The sequence below is a fragment of the Oncorhynchus masou genome, chromosome 23 (genome assembly GCF_036934945.1).
Source record: "Oncorhynchus masou masou isolate Uvic2021 chromosome 23, UVic_Omas_1.1, whole genome shotgun sequence".
NCBI classification, from domain to species: domain Eukaryota; kingdom Metazoa; phylum Chordata; class Actinopteri; order Salmoniformes; family Salmonidae; genus Oncorhynchus; species Oncorhynchus masou.
This window is the reverse complement of record NC_088234.1, coordinates 9168546-9185098: the sequence shown is the minus strand read 5'-3', so window position 1 is coordinate 9185098 and position 16553 is coordinate 9168546. Positions and strand designations below refer to the sequence as shown.

At 42.5% G+C, this 16553-nt stretch overlaps 1 long non-coding RNA gene, 13 other non-coding genes and 2 pseudogenes across 15 annotated transcripts; all 16 read left to right on the top strand.

The window, feature by feature from the left end:
* The first annotated feature begins 157 nt into the window (after nt 1-157).
* On the top strand, nt 158-236 carry LOC135511269 (small nucleolar RNA SNORD26). Its single transcript, XR_010451234.1, has one exon. It is a non-coding gene; the product is annotated as a small nucleolar RNA SNORD26 (small nucleolar RNA).
* Nucleotides 237-1408: 1172 nt separating this feature from the next.
* Nucleotides 1409-1472, top strand: LOC135511262 (small nucleolar RNA SNORD29). The gene has a single exon (XR_010451227.1). It is a non-coding gene; the product is annotated as a small nucleolar RNA SNORD29 (small nucleolar RNA).
* A 367-nt stretch (nt 1473-1839) lies between these two features.
* Nucleotides 1840-1903, top strand: LOC135511266 (small nucleolar RNA SNORD29). The gene has a single exon (XR_010451231.1). It is a non-coding gene; the product is annotated as a small nucleolar RNA SNORD29 (small nucleolar RNA).
* A 655-nt stretch (nt 1904-2558) lies between these two features.
* Nucleotides 2559-2685, top strand: LOC135511289 (small nucleolar RNA SNORD22). The gene has a single exon (XR_010451249.1). It is a non-coding gene; the product is annotated as a small nucleolar RNA SNORD22 (small nucleolar RNA).
* Nucleotides 2686-3069: 384 nt separating this feature from the next.
* Nucleotides 3070-3139, top strand: LOC135511279 (small nucleolar RNA SNORD31). Its single transcript, XR_010451244.1, has one exon. It is a non-coding gene; the product is annotated as a small nucleolar RNA SNORD31 (small nucleolar RNA).
* A 762-nt stretch (nt 3140-3901) lies between these two features.
* LOC135511278 (small nucleolar RNA SNORD31) lies at nt 3902-3971 on the top strand. The gene has a single exon (XR_010451243.1). It is a non-coding gene; the product is annotated as a small nucleolar RNA SNORD31 (small nucleolar RNA).
* Nucleotides 3972-5355: 1384 nt separating this feature from the next.
* Nucleotides 5356-5429, top strand: LOC135511283 (small nucleolar RNA SNORD31; annotated as a pseudogene).
* Nucleotides 5430-8383: 2954 nt separating this feature from the next.
* LOC135510262 (uncharacterized) lies at nt 8384-15124 on the top strand. 2 transcript variants are annotated; one of them, XR_010451101.1, is made up of 14 exons: nt 8389-8442; nt 8835-8863; nt 9272-9300; nt 9784-9875; nt 10100-10147; nt 10464-10503; nt 10895-10945; nt 11252-11299; nt 11885-11943; nt 12198-12231; nt 12701-12753; nt 13242-13281; nt 13657-13701; nt 14397-15124. It is a non-coding gene; the product is annotated as an uncharacterized LOC135510262 (long non-coding RNA). The 2 variants fall into 2 exon arrangements; XR_010451100.1 differs by having other exon boundaries at nt 8384-8442; nt 13242-13701.
* LOC135511268 (small nucleolar RNA SNORD26) lies at nt 9002-9080 on the top strand. Its single transcript, XR_010451233.1, has one exon. It is a non-coding gene; the product is annotated as a small nucleolar RNA SNORD26 (small nucleolar RNA).
* On the top strand, nt 10326-10389 carry LOC135511261 (small nucleolar RNA SNORD29). The gene has a single exon (XR_010451226.1). It is a non-coding gene; the product is annotated as a small nucleolar RNA SNORD29 (small nucleolar RNA).
* LOC135511265 (small nucleolar RNA SNORD29) lies at nt 10757-10820 on the top strand. Its single transcript, XR_010451230.1, has one exon. It is a non-coding gene; the product is annotated as a small nucleolar RNA SNORD29 (small nucleolar RNA).
* Nucleotides 11079-11150, top strand: LOC135511271 (small nucleolar RNA SNORD30). Its single transcript, XR_010451236.1, has one exon. It is a non-coding gene; the product is annotated as a small nucleolar RNA SNORD30 (small nucleolar RNA).
* LOC135511287 (small nucleolar RNA SNORD22) lies at nt 11463-11589 on the top strand. Its single transcript, XR_010451248.1, has one exon. It is a non-coding gene; the product is annotated as a small nucleolar RNA SNORD22 (small nucleolar RNA).
* On the top strand, nt 11980-12049 carry LOC135511274 (small nucleolar RNA SNORD31). Its single transcript, XR_010451239.1, has one exon. It is a non-coding gene; the product is annotated as a small nucleolar RNA SNORD31 (small nucleolar RNA).
* On the top strand, nt 12806-12875 carry LOC135511276 (small nucleolar RNA SNORD31). Its single transcript, XR_010451241.1, has one exon. It is a non-coding gene; the product is annotated as a small nucleolar RNA SNORD31 (small nucleolar RNA).
* LOC135511282 (small nucleolar RNA SNORD31) lies at nt 14255-14328 on the top strand (annotated as a pseudogene).
* Nucleotides 15125-16553: the final 1429 nt, after the last annotated feature.

The following is a 16553-nucleotide window of genomic DNA, read 5'->3' as shown; positions in this document are numbered from 1 at the left end:
TCGAACGTGCTGCTCTGGTAAGAAACATATTACTTAAATACCTGCTTACGTGGTGGTTTTAGTTAGCGAGTAGCTAACCACGTGCCATGTTAGCTAGTATGCTAGCTTTCTAGTTAGGAGTGACCAGTCATTATAAACCCAACATTAGAGGTCTCTGCTACGGTGATGATAAAATGAACTCTCTCTTACCGAATCAGCATTTGAAGAAGAAACTTCTTTACCAGATTCTGAGTAGCATTTGGCCCCTGATTCGACTCGTTGCTGAGCTAATGGCACCCTATTCTCAATAGTGTTACTTATTAACGTTGATCTGGTCAGAAGACGTTCACTGTATTGGAAATAAGGTTCCATTAGCGACGATATCCGTGTCGGGTTCTATATGCCTGCATGTTGCCTGTTCATAAATGGACCTCCCTAACCCCCCCCCTGATCAACAGAAATGCAGGACAGATGCCAGGGAAGTCCAGAAGAATGACACGTGAGTACCTTGCCTTTACCTCTAGGATCATTAGATGTGTTCAGCTTGTCTGCCCTTCACCTTTAAGGGATTCGCCAGGGCGCTTTATCTAATTCCCAAGTTGGTTGTTGAGCATTAACAACTATCAAGAATATGGTTATCAGCTATCATGCTAGACCATACCTGTAGATAGCATTGGCTATCAACGCTACAGTTACCGTCTCGGTGCACATTGGGGTAGACTGTAAGCATGTGGTGACTGGCTGTAAATGATGATCCTCAATGACAAGCATATATCTGATTTTTGGTGATGCTAACTTTGATCTGATGGCCTCCTTGTCCTGTGTTCCAAAGCCTCTTGTAGTAATATACAAACTAGTGGGTCACTAACATGGATGTGTTTGCTCAGGTCTGCATTACTTGTGACATGACTTCCTGACTTCAAGTCATCTGATCAGAATCTCCACTTGGAGTTCCATTCTGGAATAGGAATGTGTGCCGGTGAGTAACATTTGAGTTTATTCACTGGTGTTCAGGACACTTCTAATGGCACCACATTTCTATATGGTCACTACATCCGGGCTTTATATGATGATCCATTGACAAGCATATGTCTGATTCTTTTGTGAAGATACTCTTTGATCTGATTGGCTCAATTCAAGAACCTTCTATCCTCTCATAGAAGCCAAGCTATAACTAACATTCCTTTGTGATTCCTTCTATAGAATACCTGATTCCAGACCACGAGACTGATGCGCTTTGTGAAAGTCCAGGTTGGTGAAATGTTAAGACACTGACATCGTTTGAAATGGTACCCCACTTCCCTTTATAGTGCCCTACTTTAGACCAGGACCCATGTACTATAAAGGGAATAGGGGGTGACTTTGGATGAAGGCACATTCACTTTTTGGCTGACCAACTGTACAAGATGGCTACCAGGACGTGCTACAGTCCCAATGATGATTAACTTAGCTCACTTTGAACCGATGTGAAACGACATGAACTACTGAGTGACTGTAGCTAATGCACCAGTTGTATGTTTAAATGTTCTTTACAGCAAAACACTAACTTCCGTTCTCATTTTAACAGACGTGGGGATGCCGTTTCCTGAAGGGATCACGACCTTCTGGTGAGTTCGTCCAACTATCAAACTGGGTTCCCCACTATGGGTAGGACTGGTCTTCCACCCGTAGTATGCATGTTGGTGGAATCCCTATTCCTTGTGAATGGCTCCTGAGTGGCGCAGGGGTCAAGGGCACATCCGGCTGGGATTGGGAGGTCACAACACAGTACGGCCAGTCGGTCTCGTCAATAAGTAGTCCACTGTATAGGGACTGGGGTGCCATGTCTCTGTGGAACCAGTCACTTGGAAGATGCTACAGTCCCAATGATGACAATCTTAGCTCACTTTGAACCGATGTGAAACGACATGAACTGCTGAGTGACTGTATATAATGCTGCAGTTAGTCATCGATTCCTCAATCGTCACACTAATAAAATGTTTGCCTTTCATTCTTCAGGGTTTGAGTGCTGTGGTCAGTGGAATTGCAGCGTGGACTCCAACATACTGGTAAGTTATGGTTCTGAAACGGTCCCAGGTGGTGCTTAATAGTTTATTGTATTGGTATTTCCACAGCATTGTTAACGTTTACTTGTATAGTTTAGCTGAACGCGACATGTTTGAGCTCTCCCAACCTTCTGCTGAACGTGATGAATATTCTCTTTGGAATCTCGTTCGTCTGAACTCCTGTTCAGAAAAGGAATAGCTGACTTCAGCAGAGGGCTTCGTAACCTGTCATAAAGGCTACATATGTCAAACCCCCTCCTTGTGCCCTCCTCATATCTGGTCCCCACCCAGAATTTAACCTGAAGCTTATGTCTTCGTAGGTTCTTCTGTATGTGGCTGAACAGGGACCCGTGATGCCAACTAGACTGGTGAGTTTTGGTAAATGAGTACGTTTGGTATTTGTTATGGGTAATGAATCTAGTCCTTGTATTTTACCAGAGCCTCTGCCTTAGCCACAAGCTATAACCAGTCTAGTGTTAAAACTCACTGCAAACGAGGGAACAGTTGATGTTTGGTAGTCGTGGTGACTCTGGCTCCTAGTGATGACACCCGCACGCGTCTTACGCCCTGCGTCGACGACAGAACCTGCAAAGGTGGACCCACTGGCGTTGCCAGGGCAACAAGGGGACAGCTGGTTGGGGTTACCAACTGTCTGATGGGACCAGAGACTCACACAAAATAGCATTTGGCTCTGCATTGTTGATCCAAAATGGCTGCAATTAGATTTGATATGGAGAATCATGTCATGCTAGTTGTCGCGTGTGATTTGTGCTGCTACTAGTGGTTGTCCTGATGCAGTACATGGCCCTTGTCAGCACCTTCCCCTTTGTCTCTCAGGGTGGTAGTGCCGGTCTTGGGTCTTTTAGATAGCTGTGGGATAGCAACTCAGACAAAAAAGCCGTCTTTAATGTAGTGCTGTTCAGCATGTTTATTTAGACTCCTCTCCTTCAGGTCCTGATGGTGGTACCAGACTGGTCACTACAAGATGCCTGTTACTGAACTACCTCAAGGTGTGTATGATCGACTTGACTTCTGTCCTTTATAATGTAGAAGTGATGATTTCTGGTTACCGCCCCAGTCTGATGTTAAGCTGACTGATTGGTTACTGAACTGATCTACTCTCTAGCTGTGTGTTCTGGTCCTGGGGCCCCAGAGGAGTGGTGGGTCCCCATGATTAGATAATGCTGTGCTGTTGACTGAGCTAATGTCTGACCACTAGTTCTTACAATATCACTTAATAATCCCTCAACTCTCCTCCCCCAGTTGATGTCCTTGTGGGTCTGCAGTCTTCAGGAAGGTGTGTATGATTTGTTTTTACAGCATCTTCACTCACTGACCCTGCACCTCTTGCACAAACTCTACCTACTCATTAACATCACTGAGGGAACTACAACTCCCATGAACGCTTTACTACAGTGCACACCCACTACATGGAACATTCTGGAATGCTGTTTGTGATGAAGCCTTGTAGCAGTTGATTGGCTTCTGTCTGGTGCTCTGTGGCTGGCATCAACCCAGGTTTCCCATCGGTCCTCCTGTGGGTTGGGCAGGCACTGATAAGCCTGCTCTTGTCGAGGGGCAGGGGTAAGGTGGGCTGCCTGCCTGGAGGGAGGGTGTCTGGGTGGGGAGCTTGTAGCCAGACCTTGGACCGCTGGCTGGATGGCTACAATGACTGAACTCAAGTCTGATCTCATTTCAGAATGCTCTGCATATAGTCTGCAGTACCTGATGTACTTCTGCATCATGTTTAATTGGGGATCTGTTCCTTCCAGGTCCTAAATGTTCCAGCCTGGCCACTGGAGGAATGTTACTGAACTACCTCAAGGTGTGTAGGATCAACTTTCACTTGATCTGTTGCCATTAATTGTCCTTTATCGTGTAGAAGTGATGATTTCTGGTTACCGCCCCAGTCTGATGTTAAGCTGACTGATTGGTTACTGAACTGATCTATACTCTAGAGCAGTGTTTCACAATCCTGGTTCTTGGGACTTAGATGTAAAGGCTTCGTTTAGACTGACAGCTCAATTCTGATCTTTCACTAATTAGTCTTGAATAATCAGACCCAATGTTGACTGCAGTTATTTACTTAAGTTTCTATAAACATACACTTCCGAGAATTAATCGAAATGTTATTGGTGTACCCCGGTCGTTTCTGAAATACTCTGGGATACCACTTAAGCCTAGTACTGGGGGGAAAACACTTGTTGACAGTTTTGGGTCCCCCAGGATTAGAATAGACTGATCTCATGTCTGACTACAAGGTCTTACAATGTCACTTCATGCTTTCCTACTTTCTCCCTCTAGGTTTCTGCCCCTCTGGTTGAGGTCCTGGTGTCTGCAGGGTTTGGAAAGGTGTGTGTGACTTTAGACGGAATCGTGAGACTCCTTCCACATGAAGCATTCTGGAATGTTATAAATGATGAAGACACTAGTACGTCTCCCAGTCTGTTGGCAGTCCTGTGTTCTGGGGCTGGATTAAGGTCTGGCCTCCCATCGGTCCTCCTGTGGGTTGGGCAGACACTGACAAGCCTGCTCTTGTAGAGGGGGCAGGGGTAAGGTGGGCTGCCTGCCTGGAGGGAGGGTGTCTGGGTGGGGGCTTGACCCCAGACCCTGGACCGCTGGCTGGCTACAATGACTGAACTACGCACCTGATCTGGTTTCAGAATGTTCTGGATGTCGTCTCGTAATCTAAGATGGGGATTGTTTGGTTTTAAAACTGTTCTGTTTGTTTAGATCTGGTTGGCTGCTGAAGTGTTGCTGTGCTGTTGGAGTGGGAAGGTGTGTAGTGTTATTATAATACACTGAGTATAGAGGACATTAAAACCTTCCTAAAATTGAGTTTGCCCTCAGAACAGCCTCCGTTGTCTACAAGGGGTCTAAGCGTTCCACTGGGATGTTGGCCCGTGACACAACTGTGGTTCGGCATTGGAGTCTAGTTAGCTGGATGTCCTTTGGGTGGTGGACCAGTGTTGATACACGTGAGAAACTGTTGAGCTTGACAAACCCCGCAGTGTTTCAGTTGACACAAACCGGTGTGCCTGGCACCTGTCCTCCCTCGTTCAAAGGATCTTAAATCGTTTGTCTTGCCCATTTCACCCTCTGAGTGGTACACAATCCTTGTGGTTTAAAACCCTTTTAACCTGTCTGTTCATCTACACTGATTGAACCAGTGACTTCAATAAGGGCTCGCTTTCACCTGGTCAGGTTGATGTATTGACCACTCAGTGGATATGTGTTGTAATGGGAAAGGGGGCAGATCAATATTAGGAAGGTGTTGAATGTTCCTCTTGGATCATCACACTGACCCATGCAATGTGTTCTACACTACATACTCTGACGTGATGAGTCATCATTACCGCCCCAGTCTGATGTAACGCTGACTGATTGGTTCATCTCTGATCAAGTCATCTCATACCTTGTGTATTAGTCCCTACAGTATCACCAGGGTTTAATTCTCACACTATTTTCCCCTCTAGCTCTCCTGTTTTACACCTGCAAGCCAAGCCCTCTTGCACTCCTGTTTGGTCAGCAAAGAAGTGAGGCGTGTTGTTGGAACTGGGGGAAACCAGGCCTAGTCAATTCAACCCCACGACTGTGTTTTGATATATGAATAAATCTACAAATGTTTATGCTTGTCTTGTTTGTTTCTTGGAGGTAGTAAATCAGACTTGTTGAATTTGGCCATTTTTAATGAACCATGTGGTTTTCTGATTTCAATACTGAACAGTGTGATATTTCCTGTCATCTCATTATGTAGTTATTCTAGGTTTGACTGATTTCTCACTGGCTATAGAAAGTTGACTAATTTTAAGCCAAATTGTTATTTGAATTGATGTGAGCAGCATGTTTAGTCATGTAGAAGGCTTTGACACAATGGGGTAGATAATATATGGAATAAATTCAGTTTTACGCTGCTACCAGTTCCTAGGCCGTTATTGAAAATAAGAGTTTGTTAACGGGCTTGCCTCGTAAAATAGAGTAACAGTAGCATGCAAAACATAAATCAGAGGGATTACATGGATTACACAAAGAAATGAGAAGAGAACTGATCCGCATTCTTTCAAATAGACATTTAGTTTTGTATACATTGCCAAGACGAAATAGTTTTCCAAATTTGATTTTTTTAAATTAAGTAATGGGACTTTATATTCAAATGTTGATTTGTGTATGAAATGTTTTCCTAATAAAGAGATGACATGCGTTAAATTGTGGAATCAGTGAAGTTAAATGGTATGCAATTTGAAGCAAGAGTTTTTACATCAGTCCAGATCACTTCACTATATAATGACAAGTGTTCAATAGATTCAGGTTCTAGTTCACAAAAACTGCATTCACTGATAAGGTATACATTTAGAAATCAAGCTATTACACGGATAGAATCTGGATAATCTTAAAGGAGATCTCCTTTACTGTGTTGGTCACCATAAATTTGCATGGAGTGAGCCAAGCACGGCGTCAGTTTACACCAAACGATGAAGCCCAACAAAATATTACATTTACATTTAAGTCATTTAGCAGACGCTCTTATCCAGAGCGACTTAAAATATCAGAGGGAATAGACTTCCTGTAGAAAATATCGCTTAAACGATTGTTGAATCTCGTATCTAGTAGACCAATGCCATTCACCTGGATATTGCTTACAATCGGATATATTCCAAAATTATGTATTATTCTGAAGTAAAGTTTTTATCCCACTAGGTTTAACTTTAACAGTGTCATATTCCTTGCGTGAAACCTCAAAGGGTTATCTTTCCATAAATTCTCTGTGTAAATAGATTTCCACTAATATTAACTAATTGGCTTACAAGGACAATGTTTTTCGAAAACCATTTACGGTTAAATAACATCTTGTTTCTATGTAATATCTTCCCATTGTTCCATATAAAACATTTATGAGGTGAGAAGTTGTGTTTATACAACAAAGCCCAGCACATTAAAGCCTGCTTGTGAAAATCCGTCAGCTTCACAGGAAGTTTACCCACAACATATGGACATTGTAGTACAAAATTGAGCCCTTCGAACTTCTGAAAAACAAAATGAGGTATAATATTCCAGAAACGATGTGGATTTTTTTTATCTACCTTTTAATCCAGTTGACCTTTAATATCTGGTTGAAGACATTGAAGTCTAAGACATTTAGACCGCCATCACAAACCCTGTTGGTGATAAACATCTATTTTTATCTTATGTGGCTTGTTTTTCCATATGAAGTTGTACAAAAGCCTATCTAAGGTATAGCAAGTGGATTTGGGAATGTCAATAGATGAAAAAAGATAGACCCTCAGCTTTGGATAAAAGCACCCTTCCTTGAAGACTTAAATCCCTCAACCATGAGGATAATGTTTTTTTTTTGACAGATTCAGTTACAGGGTTCAAATTAAGATCATTCACAGCCTTGAGATTTTTGGTGATCTTTACACCGAGGTAGATTACAGTATATTTTTCAGAGATGTTACAAACGTCTCACATTTGGAAAGATTTTAATACCAAACCTGAGATTTTGGAGAACTGCTTCACCATATTCAATGCTAATGTAGCTTGTGACACATTAAAAAAAATAAAAAAAATTGGGGGCCATTTCTCAAAGTTTCAGATCAAATTAGCGGTCAACAAAGTGGGTTTTTTTCACCTTTATTTAACCAGGTAGGCTAGTTGAGAACAAGTTCTCATTTACAACTGCGACCTGGCCAAGATAAAGCATAGCAGTGTGAACAGACAGCAACACAGAGTTACACATGGAGTAAACAATTAACAAGTCAATAACACAGTAGAAAATAAATGTACATTTAAAAAAAAAAGGGTCTATATATATATATATATATATATATATATTGTGTGCAAAAGGTATGAGGAGGTAGGCGAATAATTACAATTTAGCAGATTAACACGAGTGATAAATGATCAGATGGTCATGTGCAGGTGCACAGATGGTCATGTGCAGGTGCAGGTGGAGATACTGGTGTGCAAAAGAACAGAAGTAAATAAATATAAACAGTATGGGGATGAGGTAGGTAAATTGGGTGGACTATTTACAGACGGACTATGTACAGCTGCAACGATCTGTTAGCTGCTCAGATAGCAGATGTTTAAAGTTGGTGAGGGAGATAAGTCTCCAACTTGTATTCTCTATTGTGTTTACTATAAGCCAAGTTCCGTTACATTTAAATAAGTTTGAGAGGGATACAAGTTAAAGTTACTCGGATCAAACAGGAAATCTCGTCTGCAACCGCCGCTATCTTCAAGAGATGGCCAGTCAATTTGAGTAAGGTTCGTGTGTATTCTACGTAATGACGCAATTGCACGTTATTACGTGTTGGCGGCATCACGCAATGACATCACAACGTCATTTAGCAAAAAATCAAGTTCCTCTGGAAATTAGTTGGCAACACTGAGCGGAATGCGGCGAAAGCAACTACGGGTAACTAAGCTCGTCGCCACTTTGGCGTTCAATCGAAAGCCAACCTTTTGTTTCAACTCCTCTTCAGAATTTACTCGACAAATAATGGACTTTATTTCTAGTATCAAACATGTTTTGTTCTGATTTGTTTACTTCATGTTCAAGCCGATATCTGTCTGTTAGCATTGCAACGTCTTTCGATGATGAGAATTTACACAGACCTGTTCTGAATACCTGATTGTAATTTAGTATTTCTGATGAGAGACTTGCAATTTATATGTAGCCAAGAACTTGCTGCGTTTGCAGAACACGTGTCCGCAACTAGCGAGGTCACATGGCAAACACCGTTTAATTGCTGGCTAGCTACCGGGGTTGTAACTATCATAAGTTCACTTATAATTTTCTCCTTTCAGGGTGCCGATGACTCGATTGTGCTGCTCAGGTAAGAAACATTGCTTAAATACCTGCTTCAGTGGTGGTTTTAGTTAGCGAGTTGCTAACCACGTGCCATGTTAGCTAGTATGCTAGCTTTCTAGTTAGGAGTGACCAGTCATTATAAACCCAACATTAGAGGTCTCTGCTACGGTGATGATAAAATGAACTCTCTCTTACCGAATCAGCATTTGAAGAAGAAACTTCTTTACCAGATTCTGAGTAGCATTTGGCCCCTGATTCGACTGTCGTTGCTTCGCTAATGGCACCCTATTCTCAATAGTGTTACTTATTAACGTTGATCTGGTCAGAAGTTGTTCACTGTATTGGAAATAAGGTTCCATTAGCGACGATATCCGTGTCGGGTTCTATATGCCTGCACGTTGCCTTTTCATAAATGGACCTCCCTAACCAACAGAAATGCAGGACAGTCCAGAAGAATGACACGTGAGTACTTTGACTTTTTGACTTTACCTCTAGGATCATTAGATGTGTTCAGCTTGCGAATCACCTTTAAGGGATTCGCAAGGGAACAGTGTCGTTCTGCCTGTTCAGGGGAGAACGACAGATTTTGTACCTTGTCAGCTCGGGGATTTGAACTTGCAACCTTTCGGTTACTAGTCCAACGCTCTAACCACTAGGCTACACTGCCGCCCCGACATACCTGTGGACTTCGACGTTAAATGTATATTTGCTAGCCAATGCTAACTAAAGCTAGCAAATATACATTTAAATTACATCAGTGCACTTTGGGGTGGACTTTCAGCATGTGGTAACTGACTGGCTGTAAATGATGATCCTCAATGACAAGCATATATCTGATTTTTGGTGATGCTAACTTTGATCTGATGGCTTCCTTGTCCTGTGTTCCAAAGCCTCTTGTAGTAATATACAAACTAGTGGGTCACTAACATGGATGTGTTTGCTCAGGTCTGCATTACTTGTGACATGACTTCCTGACTTCAAGGCATCTGATCAGAATCTCCACTTGGAGTTCCATTCTGGAATAGGAATGTGTGCCGGTGAGTAACATTTGAGTTTATTCACTGGTGTTCAGGACACTTCTAATGGCACCACATTTCTATATGGTCACTACATCCGGGCTTTATATGATGATCCATTGACAAGCATATGTCTGATTCTTTTGTGAAGATACTCTTTGATCTGATTGGCTCTATTCAAGAACCTTCTATCCTCTCATAGAAGCCAAGCTATAACTAACATTCCTTTGTGATTCCGTCGACAGAATACCTGATTCCAGACCACGAGACTGATGCGCTTTGTGAAAATCCAGGTTGGTGAAATGTTACGACACTGACATCATTTGAAATAGTACCCCACTTCCCTTTATCGTGCCCTACTTTAGATCAGGACCCATGTACTATAAAGGGAATAGGGGGTGACTTTGGATGAAGGCACATTCACTTTTTGGCTGACCAACTGTACAAGATGGCTACCAGGACGTGCTACAGTCCCAATGATGATTAACTTAGCTCACTTTGAACCGATGTGAAACGACATGAACTACTGAGTGACTGTAGCTAATGCACCAGTTGTATGTTTAAATGTTCTTTACAGCAAAACACTAACTTCCGTTCTCATTTTAACAGACGTGGGGATGCCGTTTCCTGAAGGGATCACGACCTTCTGGTGAGTTCGTCCAACTATCAAACTGGGTTCCCCACTATGGGTAGGACTGGTCTTCCACCCGTAGTATGCATGTTGGTGGAATCCCAAATGGCACCCTATTCCTTGTGAGTGGCGCAGGGGTCTAGGGCACATCTGGCTGGGATTGGGAGGTCACAACACAGTACGGCCAGTCGGTCTCGTCAATAAGTAGTCCACTGTATAGGGACTGGGGTGCCATGTCTCTGTGGAACCAGTCACTTGGAAGATGCTACAGTCCCAATGATGACAATCTTAGCTCACTTTGAACCGATGTGAAACGACATGAACTGCTGAGTGACTGTATATAATGCTGCAGTTAGTCATCGATTCCTCAATCGTCACACTAATAAAATGTTTGCCTTTCATTCTTCAGGGTTTAAGTGGTGTGGTCAGTGGACTTGCAGCGTGGACTCCCAACATACTGGTAAGTTATGGTTCTGATACGGTCCCAAGTGGTGATTTATAGTTTATTGTATTGGTATTTCCACAGCATTGTTAACGTTTACTTGTATAGTTTAGCTGAACGCGACATGTTTGAGCTCTCCCAACCTTCTGCTGAACGTGATGAATATTCTCTTTGGAATCTCGTTCGTCTGAACTCCTGTTGAGAAAAGGAATAGCTGACTTCAGCAGAGGGCTACGTAACCTGTCATAAAGGCTACATATGTCTAACCCCCTCCTTGTGCCTGACTGGTATCCAGACTTTAACCTGAAGCTTATGTCTTCGTAGGTTCATCTGTATGTGGCTGAACAGGGAGCTGTGATGCCAACTAGACTGGTGAGTTTTGGTAAATGAGTACGTTTGGTATTTGTTGGTAATGTATCTAGTCCTTGTATTTTACCAGAGCCTCTGCCTTAGCCACAAGCTATAACCAGTCTAGTGTTAATACTCACTGCAAACGAGGGAACAGTTGATGTTTGGTAGTCGTGGTGACTCTGGGTCCTAGTGATGACACCCGCACGCGTCTTACGCCCTGCGTCGACGACAGAACCTGCAAAGGTGGACCCACTGGCGTTGCCAGGGCAACAAGGGGACAGCTGGTTGGGGTTACCAACTGTCTGATGGGACCAGAGACTCACACAAAATAGCATTTGGCTCTGCATTGTTGATCCAAAATGGCTGCAATTAGATTTAATATGGAGAATCATTCATGTCATGCTAGTTGTCGCGTGTGATTTGTGCTGCTACTAGTGGTTGTCCTGATGCAGTACATGGCCCTTGTCAGCACCTTCCCCTTTGTCTCTCAGGGTGGTAGTGCCGGTCTTGGGTCTTTTAGATAGCTGTGGGATAGCAACTCAGACAAAAAAAGCCGTCTTTAATGTAGTGCTGCTCAGCATGTTTATTTTGACTCCTCTCCTCCAGGTCCTGATGGTGGTACCAGACTGGTCACTACAAGATGCCTGTTACTGAACTACCTCAAGGTGTGTATGATCGACTTGACTTCTGTCCTTTTATAATATAGAAGTGATGATTTCCTGTTACCGCCCCAGTCTGATGTTAAGCTGACTGATTGGTTACTGAACTGATCTACTCTCTAGCTGTGTGTTCTGGTCCTGGGGCCCCAGAGGAGTGGTGGGTCCCCATGATTAGATAATGCTGTGCTGTTGACTGATCTAATGTCTGACCACTAGTTCTTACAATATCACTTAATAATCCCTCAACTCTCCTCCCCCAGTTGATGTCCTTGTGGGTCTGCAGTCTTCAGGAAGGTGTGTATGATTTGTTTTTACAGCATCTTCACTCACTGACCCTGCACCTCTTGCACAAACTCTACCTACTCATTAACATCACTGAGGGAACTACAACTCCCATGAATGTTTTACTACAGTGCACACCCACTACATGGAACATTCTGGAATGCTGTTTGTGATGACTCCTCACGACAGTTGATTGGCTTCTGTCTGGTGCTCTGTGGCTGGCATCAACCCAGGTTTCCCATCGGTCCTCCTGTGGGTTGGGCAGGCACTGATAAGCCTGCTCTTGTAGAGGGGGCAGGGGTAAGGTGGGCTGCCTGCCTGGAGGGAGGGTGTCTGGGTGGGGAGCTTGTAGCTGGACCGCTGGCTGGATGGCTACAATGACTGAACCCAAGTCTGATCTCATTTCAGAATGCTCTGCATATAGTCTGCAGTACCTGATGTACTTCTGCATCATGTTTAATTGGGGATCTGTTCCTTCCAGGTCCTAAATGTTCCAGCCTGGCCACTGGAGGAATGTTACTGAACTACCTCAAGGTGTGTAGGATCAACTTTCACTTGATCTGTTGCCATTAATTGTCCTTTATCGTGTAGAAGTGATGATTTCCTGTTACCGCCCCAGTCTGATGTTAAGCTGACTGATTGGTTACTGAACTGATCTATACTCTAGAGCAGTGTTTCACAATCCTGGTTCTTGGGACTTAGATGTAAAGGCTTCGTTTAGACTGACAGCTCAATTCTGATCTTTCACTAATTAGTCTTGAATAATCAGACCCAATGTTGACTGCAGTTATTTACTTAAGTTTCTATAAACATACACTTCCGAGAATTAATCGAAATGTTATTGGTGTACCCCGGTCGTTTCTGAAATACTCTGGGATACCACCTCAGCCTAGTTCTGGGGGGAAACACTTGTTGACAGTTTTGGGTCCCCCAGGATTAGAATACACTGCAATAGACTGATCTCATGTCTGACTACAAGGTCTTACAATGTCACTTCATGCTTTCCTACTGTCTCCCTCTAGGTTTATGCCCCTCTGGTTGAGGTCTGCAGGGTTTGGAAAGGTGTGTGTGACTTTTGACGGAATCGTGAGACTCCTTCCACATGAAGCATTCTGGAATTTTATAAATGATGATTTCCTTTGTCCCAGTCTGTTGGCAGTCCTGTGTTCTGGGGCTGGATTAAGGTCTGGCCTCCCATCGGTCCTCCTGTGGGTTGGGCAGACACTGACAAGCCTGCTCTTGTAGAGGGGGCAGGGGTAAGGTGGGCTGCCTGCCTGGAGGGAGGGTGTCTGGGTGGGGGCTTGACCCCAGACCCTGGACCGCTGGCTGGCTACAATGACTGAACTACACACCTGATCTGGTTTCAGAATGTTCTGGATGTCGTCTCGTAATCTAAGATGGGGATTGTTTGGTTTTAAAACTGTTCTGTTTGTTTAGATCTGGTTGGCTGCTGAAGTGTTGCTGTGCTGTTGGAGTGGGAAGGTGTGTAGTGTTATTATAATACACTGAGTGTAGAGGACATTAACACCTTCCTAAAATTGAGTTTGCCCTCAGAACAGTCTCAGTTGTCTACAAGGGGTCTAAGCGTTCCACTGGGATGTTGGCCCGTGACACAACTGTGGTTCGGCATTGGAGTCTAGTTAGCTGGATGTCCTTTGGGTGGTGGACCAGGTTTGATACACGTGAGAAACTGTTGAGCTTGACAAACCCAGCAGTGTTTCAGTTGACACAAACCGGTGTGCCTGGCACCTGTCCTCCCTTGTTCAAAGGATCTTAAATCGTTTGTCTTGCCCATTTCACCCTCTGAGTGGTACACAATCCTTGTGGTTTAAAACCCTTTTAACCTGTCTGTTCATCTACACTGATTGAACCAGTGACTTCAATAAGGGCTCGCTTTCACCTGGTCAGGTTGATGTATTGACCACTCAGTGGATATGTGTTGTAATGGGAAAGGGGGCAGATCAATATTAGGAAGAGGTTGAATGTTCCTCTTGGATCATCACACTGACCCATGCAATGTGTTCTACACTACATACTCTGACGTGATGAGTCATCATTACCGCCCCAGTCTGATGTAACGCTGACTGATTGGTTCATCTCTGATCAAGTCATCTCATACCTTGTGTATTAGTCCCTACAGTATCACCAGGGTTTAATTCTCACACTTTTCCCTCTAGCTCTCCTGTTTTACACCTGCAAGCCAAGCCCTCTTGCACTCCTGATTGGTCAGCAAAGAAGTGGGACGTCTCGTTGGAACTGAGGGGAAACCAGGCCAAGTCAATTCAACCCCACGACTGTTTTGATGTATGAATAAATCTACAAATGTTTATGCTTGTCTTGTTTGTTTCTTGGAGGTAGTAATTCAGACTTGTTGAATTTGGCCATTTTTAATGAACCATGTGGTTTTCTGATTTCAATACTGAACAGTGATATTTCCTGTCATCTCATTATGTAGTTATTCTAGGTTTGACTGATTTCTCACTGGCTATAGAAAGTTGACTAATTTTAAGCCAAATTGTTATTTGAATTGATGTGAGCAGCATGTTTAGTCATGTAGAAGGCTTTGACACAATGGGGTAGATAATATATGGAATAAATTCAGTTTTACGCTGCTACCAGTTCCTAGGCCGTTATTGAAAATAAGAGTTTGTTAACGGGCTTGCCTTGTAAAATAGAGTAACAGTAGCATGCAAAACATAAATCAGAGGGATTACATGGATTACACAAAGAAATGAGAAGAGAACTGATCCGCATTCTTTCAAATAGACATTTAGTTTTGTATACATTGCCAAGACGAAATAGTTTTCCAAATTAGATTTTTTTTAAATTAAGTAATGGGACTTTTTATTCAAATGTTGATTTGTGTATGAAATGTTTTCCTAATAAAGAGATGACATGCGTTAAATTGTGGAATCAGTGAAGTTAAATGGTATGCAATTTGAAGCAAAGAGTTTTTACATCAGTCCAGATCACTTCACTATATAATGACAAGTGTTCAATAGATTCAGGTTCTAGTTCACAAAAACTGCATTCACTGATAAGGTATACATTTAGAAATCAAGCTATTACACGGATAGAATCTGGATAATCTTGGAGATCTCCTTTACTGTGTTGGTCACCATAAATTTGCATGGAGTGAGCCAAGCACGGCGTCAGTTTACACCAAACGATGAAGCCCAACAAAATATCAGAGGGAATAGACTTCCTGTAGAAAATATCGCTTAAACGATTGTTGAATCTCGTATCTAGTAGACCAATGCCATTCACCTGGATATTGCTTACAATCGGATATATTCCAAAATTATTCTGAAGTAAAGTTTTTATCCCACTAGGTTTAACTTTAACAGTGTCATATTCCTTGCGTGAAACCTCAAAGGGTTATCTTTCCATAAATTCTCTGTGTAAATAGATTTCCACTAATATTAACTAATTGGCTTACAAGGACAATGTTTTTCGAAAACCATTTACGGTTAAATAACATCTTGTTTCTATGTAATATCGTCCCATTGTTCCATATAAAACATTTGAGGTGAAAAGTTGTGTTTATACAACAAAGCCCAGCACATTAAAGCCTGCTTGTGAAAATCTGTCAGTTTCACAGGAAGTTTACCCACAACATATGGACATTGTAGTACAAAATTAAGCCCTTCGAACTTCTGAAAAACAAAATGAGGTATAATATTCCAGAAACGATGTGGATTTTTTTATCTACCTTTTAATCCAGTTGACCTTTAATATCTGGTTGAAGACATTGAAGTCTAAGACATTTAGACCGCCATCACAAACCCTGTTGGTGATAAACATCTATTTTTATCTTATGTGGCTTGTTTTTCCATATGAAGCTGTACAAAAGCCTATCTAAGGTATAGCAAGTGGATTTGGGAATGTCAATAGATGAAAAAAGATAGACCCTCAGCTTTGGATAAAAGCACCCTTCCTTGAAGACTTAAATCCCTCAACCATGAGGATAATGTTTTTTTTTGACAGATTCAGTTACAGGGTTCAAATTAAGATCATTCACAGCCTTGAGATTTTTGGTGATCTTTACACCGAGGTAGGTTACAGTATATTTTTCAGAGATGTTACAAACGTCTCACATTTGGAAAGATTTTAATACCAAACCTGAGATTTTGGAGAACTGCTTCACCATATTCAATGCTAATGTAGCTTGTGACACATTTTTCCCCAAAAAATTTTGGGGCCATTTCTCAGTTTCAGATCAAATTAGCGGTCAACAAAGCGTTTTTTTTCACCTTTATTTAACCAGGTAGGCTAGTTGAGAACAAGTTCTCATTTACAACTGCGACCTGGCCAAGATAAAGCATAGCAGTGTG